This window comes from Mesocricetus auratus, unplaced genomic scaffold (assembly GCF_017639785.1).
Source record: "Mesocricetus auratus isolate SY011 unplaced genomic scaffold, BCM_Maur_2.0 Super-Scaffold_100676, whole genome shotgun sequence".
Classification (NCBI taxonomy): Eukaryota; Metazoa; Chordata; class Mammalia; order Rodentia; family Cricetidae; genus Mesocricetus; species Mesocricetus auratus.
Window position 1 is genome coordinate 62,402,345 of NW_024429266.1, and position 20,253 is coordinate 62,422,597.

Consider the following 20,253-nt stretch of genomic DNA (forward strand, 5'->3'; position numbering starts at 1 on the left):
AGCTTTGAGGTGTTTGACCTCTAAAGTGGCTATAATACTAAGCCTGCAACTTGCAAATGACATTGTTCTTTAACCTTTGTCGATATGCCTGTCTTACTGAGGTATCTCTTTTAAGCTTTTTGCAAAGCTGCATCTAGGTCTGTTTGGGGGGACTGGTGATGTGGGAATAGCTATGATTATTCTGTCTCCCTGAGCTTTTCTTTGTACCGGATGGTGTGATGTATCACAAGTAGAATCCTAATGTTCTTGTGCAAGACTTTTATGTCATCGCAATGAGTTCTACTCAAAGCAGTGTTCAAACAGAAGCCTCGGTGCCTGCTGGTACTTCAGCGAGCAGAGTAAATATTTGTAATAGACACACTGTGGTAATATTTCTACCACTGGCAAGAACATTGATTTCTTTCAGGCCCTGTTGTCAGAAGCTGGCACTCAATGCCACCTGTGGCTCACACTGGAATTTGAGTCCAGGGTGGTATTTTCTTTTCTGCTGATGTGTGTGAGCATGCAAGCAGATGTGGACATCTGTGTCTGAAGAGCTGAGTGAAGACATCACATTGGCCTCATTAGCCACTCACATTAGACTGATCCCGGAGGAGAGCTGAGCCAGGACCTGAACAACAGTCACAGCATTCTAAAGAGTGATTTGTTTCAAAGTTTCTTTCTTTCTTCCTTTCTTTCTTTTCTGTGTAGGTGCCTCCACAGGCCAGATGAGGGCATTGTATCCCTTGGAACCGGAATTGCAGGTGGTTGTGAGCTGCCCAGTATGATGATGGGGAATGAACTTCTGTCCATTTCTCTAGCTCCTCAAAGCATTTAAACTATAGGCAAATCTCAAAAAAAAAAAAAAAGCCTGCAATCCCGCAAGAAAAACAGACAGAATAATAAAAGATCAGGAAATAATCCAAGCATTATCTAAACCATACACTGTGCTAAACTCTACCCGCAATTTTATTTAACTCTCAAAATAAATGCATGAGGTAGGTGTTGATTTTTAAAGTTTCAGGTATCCCAGGCTGGCCTTGAACTCCCTGTATAGCCAAGGATGACCTTGAACTTCTGTTCCTCCTGCCTCTAGCTCCTGAGTACTGGCATTACAGGCATGTACCACCATGCCCAATGTATGTGGTACTGGGGGTGGAAGCCCCGGCTTCGGCATGCTGAGGCTGCATTTCCAGCCCAGGCTGGTGTTCTTAAACACACCTTTTCATGAAGACTGACAGCTTAAGTGAATGACCTCTGTGTACCTGCAGTCCTTCCAAACCCAGGCCAAAGAAGCAGAGTGTTTACAGGCTGGGCTGCTCCCTGGAATCATTTTTGTTTGGTACTCACCCACTGACACAATCTGGAAGTTCTCTCAGTCCCCAAGGCCACAGGGAACACACAAAAGCACGTTAAGTGACCCATGATTGACAAAGTGTTAGTCACTTTCTAAAAAACATTTAAGGTTCATTTTTTTTTAATTTTATTTTCCAGTTTAAATTTAGATAAGAAACAAGGTTGCTTCACAAGTCAGTTCCAGGTCCCTCTCCCTTTCCCTCCCCTCCTCCCATACCCTCCTCCAACCCCCCCTTCTCCCCCCCCCCCCGTTATCCCCTCATTCCCCCAGGGAGGGTGAGGCCCTCCATGGGGGTGTCCATAGTCTGTCATTTCATATAGGGCAGGGCCTAGACCCTTCCCCAAGAGTTCAGGGTGAGAGTGCACCTCATATTGTTCTATGGGAATCCAAAGTCCGTGTGTATACTCGGGATGGGTACTGATCTGCTGCCCAAGGCTCAATAGATTACCTAGGACTCCTCACTGACACCCAGATTCAGGGGGTCTTGATCAGTCCCATGCTGGATTCCCAGGCTGATGCCTGGGATTCAAGAGTTAACCTTTGTCTGGTCAGCTGTTTCTGGGGGTTAAACCAGCCCAGTCTTAACCCCTTTGCTCATCAATCCTCCCTCTCTGTTGCTGGCTTTCTTGAGTTCAGCTCAGTACTTAACCAAGGGAGTCTGCCTCTTCTTCGATCAGCCACTAAATGAAGTTTCTGTTTCCCAGACCCTCTGGCCATAGGATTGTAGGCTGGCACTCCCCAGATCTATGTCTAAAATCCATATATGAGAGAGTACATGCCATGTTTCTCTTTTTGTGACTGGGTTACCTCACTCAGGATGGTTTCTTCTAGTGTCATCCATTTGCCTGCGAATTTCATGATTCCATTGTTTTTTTCTGCTGAATAGTACTCCATTGTGTAAATGTACCACATTTTCTCTATCCACTCTTCGGGTGAGGGACATCTAGGTTGCTTCCAAGTTCTGTCTATTACAAATAAAGCTGCTATGAACATAGTGGAACAGACATCTTTGTTGTATGAATGGGCATCTTTTGGATATATGCCTAAGAGTGGAGTTGCTGGGTCTTGTGGTAGGTTTATTCCCATTTTTCTGAGGAATCTCCATACTGATTTCCAAAGAGGCTGAGCCAGTTGGCACTCCCACCAGCAATGGAGGAGTGTCCCCCTTTCACCACATCCTCTCCAGCATAAATTGTCATTGGTGTTTTTGATTTTAGCCATTCTGACAGGAGTGAGATGGTATCTCAGAGTTGTTTTGATTTGCATTTCCCGGATGGCTAAGGATGTTGAGCACTTTCTCAAGTGCCTCTCAGCCATTTTAGACTCCTCTATTGAAAACTCTCTATTTAGTTCTGCAGCCCACTTTTTAATTGGGTCCTTTGATGTTTTAGAGACTTGCTTCTTGAGTTCTTTGTAAATTTTGGAGATCAACCCTCTGTCAGATGTGGGATTAGTGAATATTTTTTCCCATTCTGTGGGCTGCCTTTTTGTCTTGCTGACTGTGTCCTTTGCCTTACAGAAGCTTCTCAGTTTCAGTGGGTCCCATTTATTAATTGTTGATCTCACTGACTGTGCTACTGGTGTTATGTTCAGGAAGCTGTCTCCTGTACCAATTCGTTCAAGGGTACCACCCACTTTCTCTTCTAAGAGGTTCAGTGTGGCTGGATTTATGTTGAGGTCTTTGATCCATTTGGACTTAAGTTTTGTGCATGGCGATAGACATGGATCGATCCGCATTCTTCTACATGCCAGCCTCCAATTATGCCAGCACCATTTGTTGAAGATGCTTTCTTTATTCCATTGTATATTTTTAGCTTCTTTGTCAAAGATCAGATGTTCGTATGTGTGTGGGTTAATACCCGGGTTTTCAATTCGATTCCATTGGTCTACCTGTCTATTTTTGTGCCAATACCAAGCTGTTTTCAGGACTATAGCTCTATAATAGAGCTTGAGGTCAGGGATGGTGATGTCTCCGGACGTTGCCTTGTTGAACAGGGTTGTTTTGGCTATCCTGGGTCTTTTGTTTTTCCATACAAAATTGATTATTGTTCTTTCAAGGTCTGTGAAGAATTGTGCTGGGATTTTAATGGGGATTGCATTGAATCTGTAGATTGCTTTTGGCAGGATTGCCATTTTTACTACATTGATCCTACCTATCCAAGAGCATGGGAGATCTTTCCATTTTCTGAGGGCTTCTTTAATTTCTTTCTTTAAAGATTCAAAGTTCTTACGATACAGGTCTTTCACTTGTTTGGTTAGCGTTACCCCAAGGTATTTTATGTTGTTTGTGGCAATTGTAAAGGGTGATGTTTCTCTGATTTCTTTTTCAGCGTTAAGGTTCATTTTTAATATTTATTTATTTATTTAGTGTGTGCGTGCGTGCGTGTGTGCGTGTGTGTGTGTGTGTATGTGTGTGTATGTGTGTGTATGTGTGTGTGTATGTGTGTGTGTATGTGTGTGTGTGTATGTGTGTGTGTGTGTGTATGTGGGTACCTGGATATCAAGAAAGTGCCCAAAAAGGCTATAAGAGGGTGTTGGGTCCCCTGGAGCTGGAGTTGTAGGTGACTGTGATTCTAACTGGACACCATTAATGCTGGGAACTTAATTTGACCTCTCTGCAAGAGAAGTATTTGTTCTTAATCACTGAGCCATCTCTCCACTGGGCTCCTCCCAAAGCCCATTGTTGAAAAAGTGGTTGATGCTGGTTAAAGATTTGTTTCTTTGTTTCATTTCAGCAGACTTAACTCACAGTTACTCTGCGATTCTGAGGGTGGTATCATAGTGTTTTACCTCCCCACTTACATGTTCCTCCCCTCTTTACTTCCTTCTTTCTTTTACTTTTTGAACCAAGAAAGCTACACAATGTTTTCAGACATGTATTGATATTGATTTTACATTTATTTTTACATTTTGTTTGATAGGATAGCTAAAGCTATATTAGCATTAATGCGGGTAACCTTACAGGTTGGGTAACACCAGTTTATCATCTAACCTAGGTTAGGCTTGAGAATCAAAAAATATGATTAAGCTATTAATAATTCATTTGTGTGTGTTTGTGTGGGCGTGGGTGTATATGTATGTGCATTGACAAATGCATGCTTTGCATGTACATGTGGAGGCCAGAGGTCAGCCATGGGTATTTCTCAAGTGCCATTCATCTTGTTTTATTTGAAAATTCTTCATGCTTATTTTTATTTTAAAATTATGTATATATGTATGTCATGGATGTATGCACATACCAGGAACCCTTGATGCAAGAAAAAAGTTGCGTTTGTTTAGGCCTTATGTCCTCATCTCTCACCTCACCTGTTCTCTTAGCCTCTGTCTCATTAGTCTGCCTGCTGTCTATGAGGAAACAAAAGTTGTTCTGTGCAGGCTGCAGTGATCCCTGCAAGGCTGCCTGTCTTCTTGCTCTGTAAGCCATGTCTGTCCCCATTTCTGTGGTGTCAGCTATATGTCTCCTCATCCTATTATCTGTGTACCCATTAAAATCACCGCGTTCCTTTATCCCTGACACAGAACTGAATATCTATAGTGAGTAATGTGACTGCTAAGTAGATGGATTCAAAAGAAAAACTAAATGACTCTGGGATTTTACAGGATAAATGTCGTTCCAGAAACATTCATGGTCTCAGTGTCCTGGAGATTAAGTAAACTCACAGCTCCTGGGGGTTGTGTTAGTGAGTCTGTGTCATCTGACGTCCCTTCTCTGTAGTGTTCTCACCCATGGCTCACGCCCTACTTGAGTGAAGGAGTAGTTAGGGGTGCTAGCAGAATCCTGTCTTCATCTTGACTCACCCTAGATATTGTCATAGTTGTTACCTTTTCAGCCAGGAGTAAGTAGATCAGGACTGCATCAAGAAAATAACACAGGTATTAATCCAAAATTGCTTGCCTTTGTGTTAAGATTTTTGATCGTCTTCTCCAGCACTGTGGCTTTTACACATAACACTGTTCATGGTTTTGTAGTTGTACGTGCTGCTGATCCTTCCAGGTGTGCTGACCCTCACCTTGGAATCTCTTCTAAAAGTTGTCTGCCAGCCCCCTTTTTGATTTAAGGCATGCTTTGAAGACAAAAGGAAACACTCTCTTATAACGAAACCTTAGTATAGAGCCTGGGGAAGTAGCTCAGTCAGCAGTGTGCCTGCCTGCTGTGTAGGAAGCCCTGGGGCCCATCCCTAGCACCAAACAAGCTGGTATGTTAGTGCATGCCTGGAATTCCAGCACTCAGGAGGTAGAAGTGGGAGAATCAGGAGTTCAAGGTCATCCTCAGCTACATAGCAAGCTTGAATCCATCTTGAGTTACTTGAATGTCTGTCTCTGAAAACTAAAAAGAGGGCTAGAGGGGCAGCTTAGCGGTTGAAAACAAGCAAGAGACTACAGGTTGGGTCCCTAGAGCCTGTTTAAATGTGGTTAGCCATGGCATCTGGCCCTTAGCTTCAGTTCGGGAAGGTAGAGACAGGGGGCCCCCGGAGTGTGCCAACTCATGAAACAACCTGCATCCATGGACTCTGGGTTTTATTGAAAGACCTCGCCTCAGAGAATAAAGTGGAAGATTGATGTAGGAGGATTTCTAATATTGACCTCAGGCTTCCCCATGCATGCACACATACATGTGCAGTCTTACACACTGGTGTTTCCCCCACACAAACACATGCATGCACACCATATTCATATACATGAAAAGAAGAAAAAGAAAAAGGAAAAAGAAAATTGAGGAGGGATTCAGTTGGCCTCCTGTGTGTTGGAGGTATGTTATCTATCAGGTGCTGAGACACACAGTATGGACACTGGGTTCTGGGGGCTCATATCAGGTGATGGTAGGTTTAGAAACTATCCTACAGTGCTTTCTCCATAACTTACTGCTGCTTTCCAACACTGCATGGTAGTTGAGGGAACTGAGGAATAGAGTTGAGTGACACCTTTTGTGCCATGGCTAGTAGGGTCAATCTAAGCATCTGACCCAGGCCATCTACTCTGTCCATGTCCCTAAGTATTGTGTCTCACTTCCTGTCCCCTGGTCTACCGTGATGTCCAGTGGGAGACAAAAGAAAAGTCCCTTTGGGGTTATTTACAGAAGGTGGTCACAGGTTCATCTCTGTTAGCATTTGCATTCTCTGCATTAATGATGCTTGACAGGAAACATTTGTAAGAGAAGTGACTTTTCTTATCACCCATGGCCCAGCCAGCCAGAAAGGAAGGAAGAGTTGAACACACGGCTCTCCACGTGCATCTGGGCTCACCGTTTAGACATTCTGCCCTCCTAATCTGAAGTATCTTTGAAGGTATCCTTGGAATTTGACTGCAGTGTGTAAGCCATGGGTATGGAGAACAATGAAGGAATGCTTACTTTGGAAAGCATTTATAAATATTTGTAAAATCCTTCACAGGACCCACAAGCCAGATTCCAACTTGGACCTTGTTCTCATGTTCCCAGATTGCTCACACATCTGAATGCACCTACTGCCCAAGCCAAAATACCCAGAGCCCTAGAATATAAAGACATCAGATCCAAAGCCCCAGAGCCCTTGCGGGTGATGTTATGAAGACTCGGGTTCCTGAGAAAGTTTTCTTTTATCACTCAGTTATTGTCCGCAATCTGCCATTCACTCAAAGTTTTCGTTGGCTTTCATGCAATTTTCTACCTTCTGGGCTATCGCTGTTCTACTGAGCACTTTCCTACCCAGACAGATAACAGCATTTGGTGACAGCCTTCAGTTTCATTACCACCGAGAAGTCTCCCAGGTGTCGGGTTTCTCTGTGTAGGCTGATCTCTGACTATGACTTATTTAGCCTGTTATTTATTGGCCTATAAATCTGGTGTGGCTCTGCAAAATAACTCACTAATTCTTCCAGCATGAAAAGCTCTAAAGATATTTATCAACACACTTGTAAGTAATATGGCCAGGAGGCTCCTGGTCTATTGTAAGTCCATTTAGTAGAGAGATCACTGGCCAATTGAAGTGTGACTGAAATTCCAGTTTTCAAGGTTTCTGTCATTCTCTTGAGGAGTATTCAAAAATGAAAGGAATCAGGCTGTTAACGGAGGTATTGCCCTGGGTTTCTCTAAGAATCTCAGAAGTGAGCCTGGGGACACATACTTGCCAACCAAACATGAGTACCTGAATTTGGTCCCCTGAACCAACATTTTAAAAACATCAAGACATGTTGGCAAGTGCTTGTAAATCCCAGCACTGGGGAGGGAGAGGCACTGGATCCTTACGGCTCAGTAGCCAACCTAGTGTATTTGCTAAGCTCTAGGCCAGTGAAAGACCTGTCTCAAAAAATTGGGGGATACCTGAGAAATGACTGTGATTGATCTCTGTCTTCTACATATCTGAATACACACATGTGCTAACTTGCACACATGTGAGCTTGCATACACACATGCTCACTTGTGCACACATGAACATGTATGCACATGTAAACACACACATGAACATGCATGGACACATATAAGAATAAGAATTTGTGAAAAGTCACTATCCAGAAAGAAGCAAGCATTCCAGATAATTCCTAGGATGGAGCACAAAAGAGAAAATGCAATCATTGGCTGAGCCAAGTTAAAGCCTAACCTATGAAATTAAATGCACTAAAATTTTCAACAAAATATTAGATAATATTCATTTCTTTTAAGTTATTTACTTTTTCAAAAAAATGTACTATTTGGTGTTCATGAGCAAATAAAAAGCCCCTTTCTTCCATGTTTTGCTCATGAGCTTGTTCATGTATTTCAGAACTAATTGTGCAATATATTTATCAAGAGCCACAACAATGTTCTGATTCCTTGAGCTGTTCTCATATTGGAAATACGACATGTGGGAAACCATAAAAAGTTGCTTCTCATAGCATTTGTGTATTTGCGTGTGTTGTGTGTACGTGGTGGAGGGTAGGGCCATGCATGCCCATGTGGAGTCCAGTGGTTGACACTGGGTGCCTCTTTTGTTCTCTTGTCATCATATTGTCATGGGACAGCTCTGGAGCCTCTCTGTGGCACTGGAGTTCTTCATGTTGGCTAGATGGTTGGCCAGGTAAGCCACTGGGAGTCTCTTATCTCCACAACTAGTGTGCAGTTACTGGTGCATGCCTAGATTTTTATGTTGCTTCTGGGACTTGAACTTACGTCCTCATGCTTGCACAGCAAGTACTTTACCCACTGAGCCATCTCCACAGCCCCACAACACTGTTTAAAATCCTATAAAAATAAGATGCCCAGCAGTGCAGCCATGACTAAGGAAATGCTGTCTCCATTTTCAGGGTATTATCAGATGCATAAAGGAAAAATACCTAACATATAACTATTCAACATAAATGTGGGGTTGTGTTCCAGGTTCTGAAACCACATTGATGACAGCATCATTGCCATTTGCTACTGAGCCATGGTGGCAGAGAGTCCTGTTGTAGAGTTAGCTATCAGTGAGATTAGGGTACTGTCTTTACATGGAGTGAGTTTGATTGTGTCAAACTTGCCTTATGGGGCTAGAGGCATGGCTCAGTGGGTGAGAGCACTTGCTGTGTGAGCATGAGGACCTGAGTTTGAATTCCTGGCACCCACATAAAAGTCCAGTTCCATAGCCCCAGAGATGAGTGGGGTCAGAGATAGAAGAGTCTCTGGGGCTTGCTGGCTATCAGTGAGAGACCTTGTATCAAGGAAATAAGGTGGAGAGTGAGAAAGCAGGATACTCAATGTTCTTTTCTGGCCCTGTGCACAGTGGAACATATGTGTGAAAAAAAAACTTTCAAAACAAAAACGTGTCTTATCCAGTGTTGCTGGGAGTGTAAACTAATGTACCACTTTGGAAATCTACACTCTACTTCAGAGACTCCGGGTCATCCATGTTCATTGCTGCTATTTTCATAAAAGCATGAAATAATATGCAGCCAATCTAGACATCCATCAACAGATGAAATGATAATGAAAATGTGGTTCGTGTATCTGATGTAATTCTACTTACCTATAAAGAAAATGAAGTTATAAAATTTGCAGGAAAACAGATGAAATTGGAAAAGAATCTATTAAGCAAGTAACCAGTCTAAAAGATGAATAGTGCTTGTTCTCTCTCCTGTGTGGATCCTAGCCTCTGTTAACATGTCTATTCAGGGGGGGGTAAATATGAGCAAAGACTAGGAAGCTAGGGGCTCATAGACTGGGGAAAAAAGAACAGATTTGAAGGAGTTGGGGTTGAATAGAGTAGAAGAGGCATATTGTGCCCAAAGGGCACACAGCTACGTGAAGGGGGTGTAGGAGAGAATTAACCAAGATCATATGCATAAAAATTCCATTTGGAAACTGGCATTTGTAAGCTAGCAAGATAGCTCAGCAGGTAAAGATGCCAGCCACCAAGCCCAACAATCTGAGTGTGATCCCCAAGTCCTACGTGGTTGTCATCTGATCTCCATGTGTGTGCCCCCCTAAATGTGTACGATGTTGTAAAAAATAAGCCATGCCCACAAAAGAAAAAAAAGAAAAAGAAAAAGAAAAGCAAAATTCTTGATGTTCCAGGCCCCAAACCATGGTAATATAAGATTGCAAAAGAAATCAACATTGGTTAAAAAATCTTTTAAAAGATTTTAAAAATCTTGACCAGGCCAGTTGACAGGCTTGTGTTTGGAGTTGAGTCAGTGTGTGAGGTGAGACTGCCTTGGTCTGAGGTTCAACAATAACAGACAAGGGATACTCATTCCATCAACCTGTAAGAGAATGGGCCTCTCACAGCTCTCCAATGTTCTGTTCTAGAAATGAAGCTGATCACAGTGTTCAGGTCTAGCAGGGCTCCTGTTACCCAACTTTCAAAGTTCTGCCGCAGTATGTTTTGTTTGACCTAACTGTTTTGGATAAGGACAGTTCTGCTTTTCACACTGTTTTGTTTTGTTTTTTAATCTTGTGTGGTAGAAATGATCTGAATAATTGATGAGCATTTCTATTGTATTCCACGAAGCTATAATGATGGGAGGTTTATTGTACAGACGAATAATGTGGCGTATTAGTCGGGCTGTTCTTTTGTAAACTCAGTTGAATGCTCTTCAAAGTTTAATGAGCTTTCCTGTGACAAAGGACTCCATTAGGTATTTAAAGAAGTTTGCTTCTGGGTCTGCAGAGATAGCTTAGTTGTTGGGAGTGCTTGCTTGTCTTGCAGAGGACCTGAATTAGGTTGCCATAACCCAATCACCTGTTAACTCAGGCTTCAGAGGGTCATATGCCCTCTTCTGGCCTCTGTGAGTATTGCAGTCACTTGCATATACCCACACATAGACACCCATGTACACATAATTAAAAAGAAAATAAACCTTAAAATAGAAAAGAAGTTGAGCCTTGGGTAGTAGATCAGTATTTACTCCAGGTATACAAATGGACTTTGGACTCCCATCCAACAATGAGAGATGCACTCTCACCCTGAACTCTTGGGGGAGGGTCTAGGCCCTGCCCTGAATGAAATGACAGACTATGGACACCCCTATGGAGGGCCTCACCCTCCCTGGGGAAATGAGGGGATAATGGGGGGGTTGATGGGAGGGCAAGGGAGGAGGGGAGGGAAACAGGGAAATGGAGAGGGACTTGGAATTGACATGTGAAGCAACCTTGTTTCTAATTTAAATTTAAATTTAAAAATAAAAAATATATAAAAAATAGAAAAGAAGAAATTTTGGTTAGATTGACTTTGCCTAGTGATGTCTAAAAAAATGTAAAGAAATGCTGTCATGCTAAATAAATACCATGATTTGAGTATTCATTTTCCTTGATAAATATGTTTAATGTCTGTGTTCATTAAAGTTAAGATATATACCTTTGTCAGACTGGAGAGTGCAGGTAGCAGGAATCAAGGAAAGATTATCTTGCACTTTTACAAGTTTATAATATGTAAATTGATGCCATTAGGTGGTTGATTCTGACTTCATGTTGACTTTTGAAATCATACCATAGGAGAAAGGGAGAAATATGAAGATAAGAGTATTTTCTGGATACATAATATTTTGATTTTTCATTGAAGTAAATTGTGTGTTGGGGGTGGGTGTGAGGGGTGAGCGTACTTGTGTGCTTTCGCATGCACATCAGAAGTTGATATCAAATGTCTTCTTTGGTTACTCTCCACCAATGGTTTTGTTCAGGGTCTCTCTCTTTCTGAACTCAGAGCTTCCCAGTTCAGCTAGCCTGGCTCACCAGTGATCCTGTGATCCCTTGTGTCTTTACTCTCCTAATGTTGGGTTTTTTGAGTTCCTAGGGGATGGAACTCAGGTCCTCATGATTCCAGAGCAAGCACTTTACCAAGTGAACTGTCTCTCCTGCCCTTCATGTTGAATATTTTAAATTCATGTCTGAATATACATCTAATAGTGTTTGAAAGACTTGGTTCTCGACTTTGCTTTTTAAACATAGCATCCTGTCTTAGTTTCGTATCCTGCTGCTGTGGTAAAATATTCTGACAAAAATAACCTAATGGAGAAAGAGAGTTTTGGTTTATAGTTCTAGGTTACAATCCATTATTTCAGAGAAACCAAGGTGGTAGGGACTTGAAGCAACTAGCTACATTACAGCCACAGCGAAGAGCAGAGAACAAGGAGTTAATAATTCATGCTAGTGTTCAGCTCATTTTCTCTGTTCTAATGCAGTCTAGGATCTCCTGCTTAGAGAATGTTACCACCCACAGGTCACTAATCAAGGTAAACCCAAACACATGTTTTGCTCATAGGCCAACATGGTATAAATGGTTCCTCATAGTCCTTTCTCAGGTGATGCTAGATTTACATATTTTATGTGCATGTAAGAGTATGTTGACTACATGTATGCGTATATACCACATGTATCTAGTGCATGTGGAAGTCAGAAGAGGATGTCAGATCCCCTGGAACTAGAGTTTCAGACCGTTGTGAACCACCACGTGAGTGCTCTGAACTGAACCTAGGCCCTCCACAAGAGTGGCCAGTGCTCTGAACCCCTGAGCCACGTCTGTAGCCCCTATGCAAGACCAACATCACACCTTGTAATTTGTGCTTGACACAAACCTGCCACCTCGCCCTTCCGTTCATAAACATGATTGCTGCATGAACGATATCACAGAGTTTGGATTTCCACAGATGAGAACTAATTAATTTCCAGAAAATGTCAATTCTCCTTTTCTAATGGTGTAAAAGATTGCCTATTTCCCCACACTTTTCGATAGTATTGGAATGTTGTTAATGTTTGTAATTTCAGTCCATCTAGTAGATAAAATACTTGAATCTTTGATGGTGAGAAGTATGTATTTTCCAGTATATAGGAGCAATAGCAGTCTTTGGTGAGTGTGTATTTATATTTTTCACCTGGTTTTCTGTTGGGGTCTGTTTCTTCAGGCTACTTAAGAGAGTTATCTTTGGTTTTATGAGACAGGGTTTCTCTGTATTTTGGAGCTGTTGGTCCAGCCCGACCTCGAACTCACAGAGATCCACCTGCCTCTGCCTCCCGAGTGCTGGGATTAAAGGCATGCGCCACCACCGCCAGGCTATATTTGGTCTTATATTGTTTAATGGGAGTTATAAATATTTCATTGTTTTGGTTTAGTTTGGTTCACCTTTGTTTTGGCTTTAAAATGTTATTGGTTTTTTATAAATTAAATATCATTTTGCCTGTATGGCTTTTGAGTTTAGTAGTCTCCCTTCTTTACTCTGGATTTACAAAAACACAGTTTAATACATTCTCACCAAATACGCTTGATTTTCCGGGATCATGTTTCTTTGTTATTGTTGTTTTTTAGATGTATTTAGCTTTATTTTTATGTCTATTGGTGTTTTGCCTGCATGTATATCTGTAAGCCAGTGACCATGCAGGCCAGAACAAAGCATCAGATCCTCCAGAACTAGAGTTACTGATGGTTGTGATTCATCATATGGATGCTTGGAATCAAGCCCAGGTCCTCTAGAAGAGCAGCCAGTGCTCTTAACTGCTGAGCCGTCCCTGCAGCCCTGGGTTTATATATTTTAAGGTCCTTTTTTTCTTTAACAACTATTTCAAAAATTTTGTTTTATACACCAAGTGTGGAGGACTTCTTCCACCTTTGAGGTATAATAAAAATAAATATTGAAGTATTTTTTACTGAATCATAGAACTAATTAATGTGGTTTTTCTTATCATTTTTATCAGACTTACATTAAAAATCGCCATAACCAAGTTTACGGTTCTGATTTTAGACTTTTTATTCTGTGCCAGCAATTTATTTGTCCTTCTTATAGTAGCAAATACCTTAACATTTGGGTCTGATGTTTTAAATAATGGTTTAATATCTTGTAGCTCAAGACTTTCTTAAGGGCCTTGGGAATGGGTGTTTTCGCATATTCATTCTTCCATGTAAAATTTACAGTGATTTTTTTTTTTGGCCTGGAATCCTCACTTGCCCAAGTAATCTCTTTGAACATAGGTTTCATTTCTGCAACATTTATTTATTTTTTTGCCCTTTCCTTTGTCCCTTCAGGGAAATTTTCATGTTTTATGGTTGGTCACATACACAGTCATTTTCTGTGATGCCTGTGTCTCACGGGCATAAAAGATGGTTGCTGCTTTCTATGCATAAGTCCCCAAAGTGCCACCCACCACAAACGTGAACTTATAAAAGAAATGCTTGCTTGTGTTTAGAACTCGGCTTTCTGATGATGCATATCCATAAATAAAACTCATCTGTTATTTCATGAAGGACATTTGAGCTGCTCTATGTTGGTGCCCTGAATTCAGTGGCCCCTCCACCATAAGTAATCTTTTCTCATCTACCGATGCTGCATTGGCAGCTTGTTTTTTGTTTGTTTGTTTGTTTGTTTGTTTTTTTTGCACAGGACTTCAGTCTCCACTGTGCTGGCAGCTTAGACTGCTTTTCCTGGAATCAGAGTCCCCTTTTTTCTGATGCAGTACTGTGCTACTTCCCAAGTAAATACATACTTTATTTTTAAAGTTTAAAAACAGATCTGTGTGTTAGCATGTTCGGGCACCTGAGTGTAGTACCCACAGAGGCCAGAAGGTGGCATTGGATCCTCTGGAGCTTCAGTAACGGGCAGTTGTGAACTGCCCCAGCATGGGTGCTGGGAACTGCACTTGGTCCCTCTCTCAGAGCATCCAACAAACTGTTTTGACTTGCTTACCCGAGAGTCACTTTGTCCAAACACCAACTTGGTGAACTCTATATGGGTGCCTGTCAGAAAGCTGAAACCTTGTAGTTCAAAACAGTGCCCATGTGTCTCAGAAATTCCCCTTCTCCCTACCTTACCTGTGCAATGATTTTTGAGGTGTAAATATAAAATTCTGGAGTCACCCGGGGATGCCCAGTTTAATCCTCCAAGGGGAAGGTGTCAGGAAATAAGGATGGTGCCCAACCATGTGTGTGGAGGAGAATCGTGTGGGAAACACAGAAGCTATTCTACTTTTAACATGGAAGCTAGTCTGCTATAGAGTTCATTTTAGGCAAACCCATCAAATCCAGGTGTGGCCGACCTTTTGGCTTCCTGAACCTCTGTTTTAGATCCCCCCCCAACACTGTTGCTGTGATAAAATACTTTTGACAAAAGCAACATGAGGGAGAAAAGCTTTATTCAAGAGTAAAGTGCATCGTGGTGGGGATGTCACAGCTACAGGAGCTTGAAGTAACAATTAACCTAACTACCAGTGTGGAGTTTCTCTTTGATGGCCTCCTGGACTTGGGATCAACTTCTGCCTGACCTACCAGAGGCTCATCCCAATATGCCTTGTTGTCTTCAAATTGCTTTGAAGTGTTTCTGTGCTCTTTTTTTTATGTTTGTTTGGGTTTTTGTTTGTTTGTTTGTTTTTGATTTTTTGAGACAGGGTTCCTCTGTGGCTTTGGAGGCTGTCCTGGAACTAGCTCTTGTAGACCAGGCTGGTCTCGAACTCACAGAGATCCACCTGCCTCTGCCTCCTGAGTGCTGGGATTAAAGGCGTGCACCACCACTGCCGGGTTCTGTCCTCTTAATGGTGTCAGATATTTGATAGACATTTAGTCCTCTTTGGTCAGGTTTATACCAACTCTAAAAAAGAATGTTACTTCCCTGCCTCAGATCCAAGAAAGGTTTCCAGAAATGAGGCCAATTCTTCTGTGTGTACCTGCACATGCGCTCACATGCACGGGGAACCAGTGGTCAACCTTAGGTGTCATTCCTCTGTCACCAACCACCTTGATTTTTGAGACAGGATCTCGAATTAGCTTTTAGCTTCCAGATTTGGTTGGGCTAGCTGGCCAGGTAGCCCCGGAGATCTGCATCTCTACCTCTCAAGGACTGGGACTCTAAGCATGCTACCACCCCTGGATTTTTTTTTTACATGGTTTATTGGGATCAAACTTAGGTACTGATGCTTGTGTAGTCAGCATTCTACTACCCGAGGCATCACCCAGTGCCCTGTCATTAAGAGGTATGGGAGGCCTGGCTTGTCCACTTCTAAAACACTTGGGTGGTGTGAACTCCTGACCCTACTGAGCAATCCTAGGGGAGTTGGGACTTGAAGACCTTCTAACTGTTGAGTAGTTTTGTGTTGGAGTTTCTGAACTCGCCAACCAAAAATTTAAATCTCTGTATCTGTTTTAATTTATACATCAAGGAATAAAATATTGGGCTAGCCAGATAGCTCAATGAGTCAGAATGCTTGCCACCAAGACTGATAAGTGGAGTTTGATCCCAGGGACCCAAGGTGGAAGGAGAGAACTGACTACTTAAGCTATGGTCTGATCTCTTTGTGTACACATATGCGTGCCCATGTCATTAAAAAATGAGAAATGCATGTTATTCATTAGACCTGTTTTTAAATACTGTTTGTTTCTAACTGGATCTCAAAGAAACAGAAACTTTCAGCTCAGAAAACTTGCAAGAGTTGGACCTAGGATGTGCATGCAGAGGTAGATCCCAGAACCCTGACAATAAATGGACTTTGGGGCAATACTCTGCTTTACAACTCCTCTTACGATTTCTTATTCAAACCCAAATCCCTCCTTTTATTCCACAAATGTAAGTATACAGGAGATAAAAGGGACACATTTCACATATTCTGTCTTTCTAATGGGAAGGTCCCTCAAGATTAAGGTGTTCTCAATAGGCTGGGAGCTACAGTCACCAGGACACTCGCTATTCACAGTGTTTGAACGTGTACCACACGGTGCTGAATTTTGCCAAGACTGCATGCTAAAGAGAGAGGGTGGGCATGGGGGTACGTACCTGTAACCCAGGGACTACGGGAAAAGGATGCAGGAGGATCGTGAGGTGGTACGCATGGGATTATATAGCAAGACCTTACCTCAAAAGACAAAACCAAAACAAGCACCCAGAAGGTCAGAGGTCATGTAACTCTCCATCCTTCTCGCTAGATGGCAAGATAAATGATCTGGGGAGTGCCAGCCTACAATCCTATGGCCAGAGAGTCTGGGAAACAGAAACTTTATTTAGTGGCTGATCGAAGAAGAGGCAGACTCCCTTGGTTAAGTACTGAGCTGAACTCAAGAAAGCCAGTAACAGAGAGGGAGGACTGATGATCAAAGGGATTAAGACTGGGCTGGTTTAACCCCCAGAAACAGCTGACCAGACAAAGGTTAACTCTTGAATCCCAGGCATCAGCCTGGGAAGCCAGCATGGGACTGATCAAGACCCCCTGAATCTGGGTTGTCAGTGAGGAGGCCTAGGGAATCTATTGAGCCTTGGGCAGCAGATCAGTACCCATCCCAAGTATACACACGGACTTTGGACTCCAATAGAACAATGTGAGGTGCACTCTCACCCAGAACTCTTGGGAAAGGGTCTAGGCCCTGCCCTATATGAAATGACACACTATGGACACCCCCATGGAGGGCCTCACCCTCCCTGGAGAAATGAGAGGATAACGGGGGGGGAGGGCACGGGAGGAAGGGAGGGAATGGGAGAGGGACCTGGAACTGACTTGTGAAGCAACCTTGATTCTTATCTAAATTTAAACTGGAAAATAAAATTTAAAAAAATGATGCAAGTCATTTCTAATTGGATCCAGAAACCCCTGGTGCATACAGCAATCAGTAGCAACAGCTACACCATCTATAATGTGTGATGTTCTTAATGCCATGTGGGATATGTGCTACTGTGTCAGAAAGTTCTGAAGGCAGCCCAGGTTTGAAAACAGCATGAGGTTGGGGAGATTGCTCGGTGAGCAACGTGAGCCTGAAGACCTGCGTTCGGAACATCTGTACCCACACGAAGCCAGATGTGGCGACTTAAGTCTCTAATCTTGGCTCTCCCACAGTGAAAAGGGAGGTAGGGAGTGGGAAATCCCCAGCAGGCCCAGTACACAGCGTAAAACAAGACACTCCATCAAGGTCGAAGGTGAGGGCCAGCAGAGGAGGGTCCTCCGATTCCACATGCCTTTGCTGTGTCACATGTGTACATGGTTGTAGTCATGGAATGTTCCTGTGTGTGCCCAGACACAGGGTTTTGTGTGTATGTGTGTGTGTGTGTGTGTGTGTTTGTTTTTTAAGCAAACAAAAACGAGAGAGAGGGAAAGAGAGAGGGAGAGAGAGAGGGAGAGAGAGGGAGGGAGGGAGGGAGGGAGGGAGGGAGGGAGGGAGAGAGAGAGAGAGAGAGAGAGAGAGAGAGAGAGAGAGAGAGAGAGAGAGAGAGAGAGAGAGAGAGAGAACATGTTTGGATGTGGAGAAATTTCATTTTCCTGGCAATTTCACATTTACTGTAGGCTGTCAGCACACAGTGCTTACATCACATTCTCCGGAGATGATCCTGAAGGGACTTTCTGCTTTTCATCATTGATGGACCTAAAAATGTCTGCAGCTACAACCAAGGGGTGGGCATTAACCATGGGCCATGGGTTTATGTTGGAATGGTGGCAATGTCAGTATTTGTCAAACCCTAACCTTATAGTACCACCGTTGGCTGCAGATGTTATTGGCTTTGGAAATACTTGGGGAAGTATGCACATAAAACTAGAAAATCACTTCAAATACCAATCAGCAATCTGCTTCCATAGTCTCTGGAGCTTGGAACAAGACCCAAATTAGATGTACTGCAATCCCCGGGGCTGTGTTTTGCAATTCAAATACACCAGTACTTTCCATGGCAGCCTCTCCAGGGGCCAACCAGTGGTGGGGTCCTCTGAATGTTCACACATAAATGGAATCTTTGTTCTCTGGAGCATGAAGCTGAAGGGAGTTTGGGTAGAATGAGGGCTCTGTGAGTACATTTAAGAGATGTGCTTTGGTGGTAAATTCAGATTTTGAAGGGAAAACAAGAAGTGTCTCAAGTGAGTAGCTTCCAAGGCGACTGATAGCAGATAGAGTTAGGATTGCAGCTTGGTGCTGCCCTGTAGCTCCACAGTTCCTGGCTACATTATTTAGGAGAGCCATGATCCATTCATTAAGTGCCAGCCATGACATGGTGGAAGAAAAGTTCTGGAGTGATCATGGAATGTACCTGAGAGGTTTCTGTTTACCTTTGGCCAAGCCTGTTAGTCTTAAATTCATTCCTTTGGCCAGCAAAGAATGTGGCTTTGCCACATGAATTCTCCTTTTCCTTATCTTGAGAATGGGCCCCAGGCAATTAATATTACTTCCCGCCCCCTTCCATATTCTCATTCTCTCTCATTCCATCTTTCTCTCTCTCCTCTCTCCTCTCTCTCTCTCTCTCTCTCTCTCTCTCTCTCTCTCTCTCTCTCTCTCTCTCTCTCTCTCTCCTCTCTCTCTCTCCCTCTGTGCGTGTGTGGGTGTGGGTGTGGGTGTGGGTGTGGGTGTGCATGCATGCCATAGAATGTAAGTAGAAGTTAGGTAACTATGGAGTCTATTCTTTGCATCCACCTTTACCTCAGTTTCAGGGCTTAGGCTCAGATCCACCAGGCTTTTGAAGAAAGAGCCTTTCCTGGTAGCCCTGAGGCAATTTCTCTCTTCATTAGCTTTATCTGTTACCTCAGTTCTCTTTACAGTCACTTACATTTGTAGCACTAACAAGTCCATAAAACATAGTTTGCATTCAGAGACACCTTTGCTCAGACACTCAGCCTCTTGTTTCCCCCTAGACAAAGTCTCCAGGAGCCTCAGACTTAACTATATATTCTACATTTGTAATCCTCTTGCCTCTGTCTCCTGAGTGCCTGCAGGCGTTTGCACCATACCTGATCTATGTGGTGCTGGAAATTGAACCCAGGACCTCATGCATACTAGGCAATCACTGTATTCACTGAGCCACACCCCCCAGCTCCAAGATGCTCAACTGTTGATGTAGCTGCTCAACTGTTGATGTAGCTGTTGAACCAACTTTTCATGAGGTCCTGTGAAGTCACCAGCCTCTTTGGTTCACTGTCTGGCAAGGCTACCTATCTATGGAACTAATCTGTGTTCCTGAGCTGAGTCTTTGAGCATAGTTGGTACCATGTAGCTAACTCATCCTTTGGTTGTCAGATTCTAATATAGTCTATTATAGATGACACTTACAGGGTTACTGTCCGGGCTGCTGTGATCAAATACCAGACCAAAGGGATCTTAAGGGGAAAGGGTTAATTTTGGCACCCAGTTGGAAGGTGCAGTCTATCTGCTGGGGAATCATGACAGCTGAATCTCAGGCATCTGGTCACATCTGCACTCAGGAGGAAGAAAGAGTTGAATGCTGGCATTCATCATCTTTCTCCTTTTATGCTGCTGTTCCAGCCTTTGAGGCAATAGTGCACTTACTTAGGATGGGTCTTCTTACTTCACTTCACCTAATTTTTAAAATTCCACCCCTAAAACATGCACAAAAGTTTGTCTCCTAGTTGATTCTAGATCCTATTAATTTGACTGTCAGCATTAACTATCATAGCCACTGTCTTTGGGGGCTCTGTTCCTGGGCATTCTTTCTCTCTCTCTGCCACCCTATAAGGTGAGTCTCCTTGTATTCTGCACTTGGATATAACAGCACAGACCATTTAAGTTCATCTGTCTCTGAACTGGCCT

The 20,253-nt window shown here is 42.9% G+C and overlaps 1 protein-coding gene across 1 annotated transcript in view; it reads left to right on the top strand.

Annotated features, from left to right (window-relative positions):
- The window catches only part of Nckap5 (NCK associated protein 5), an 831,052-nt gene that overhangs the window by 113,926 nt on the left and 696,873 nt on the right, over window positions 1-20,253 (top strand). The window lies entirely within an intron of this gene.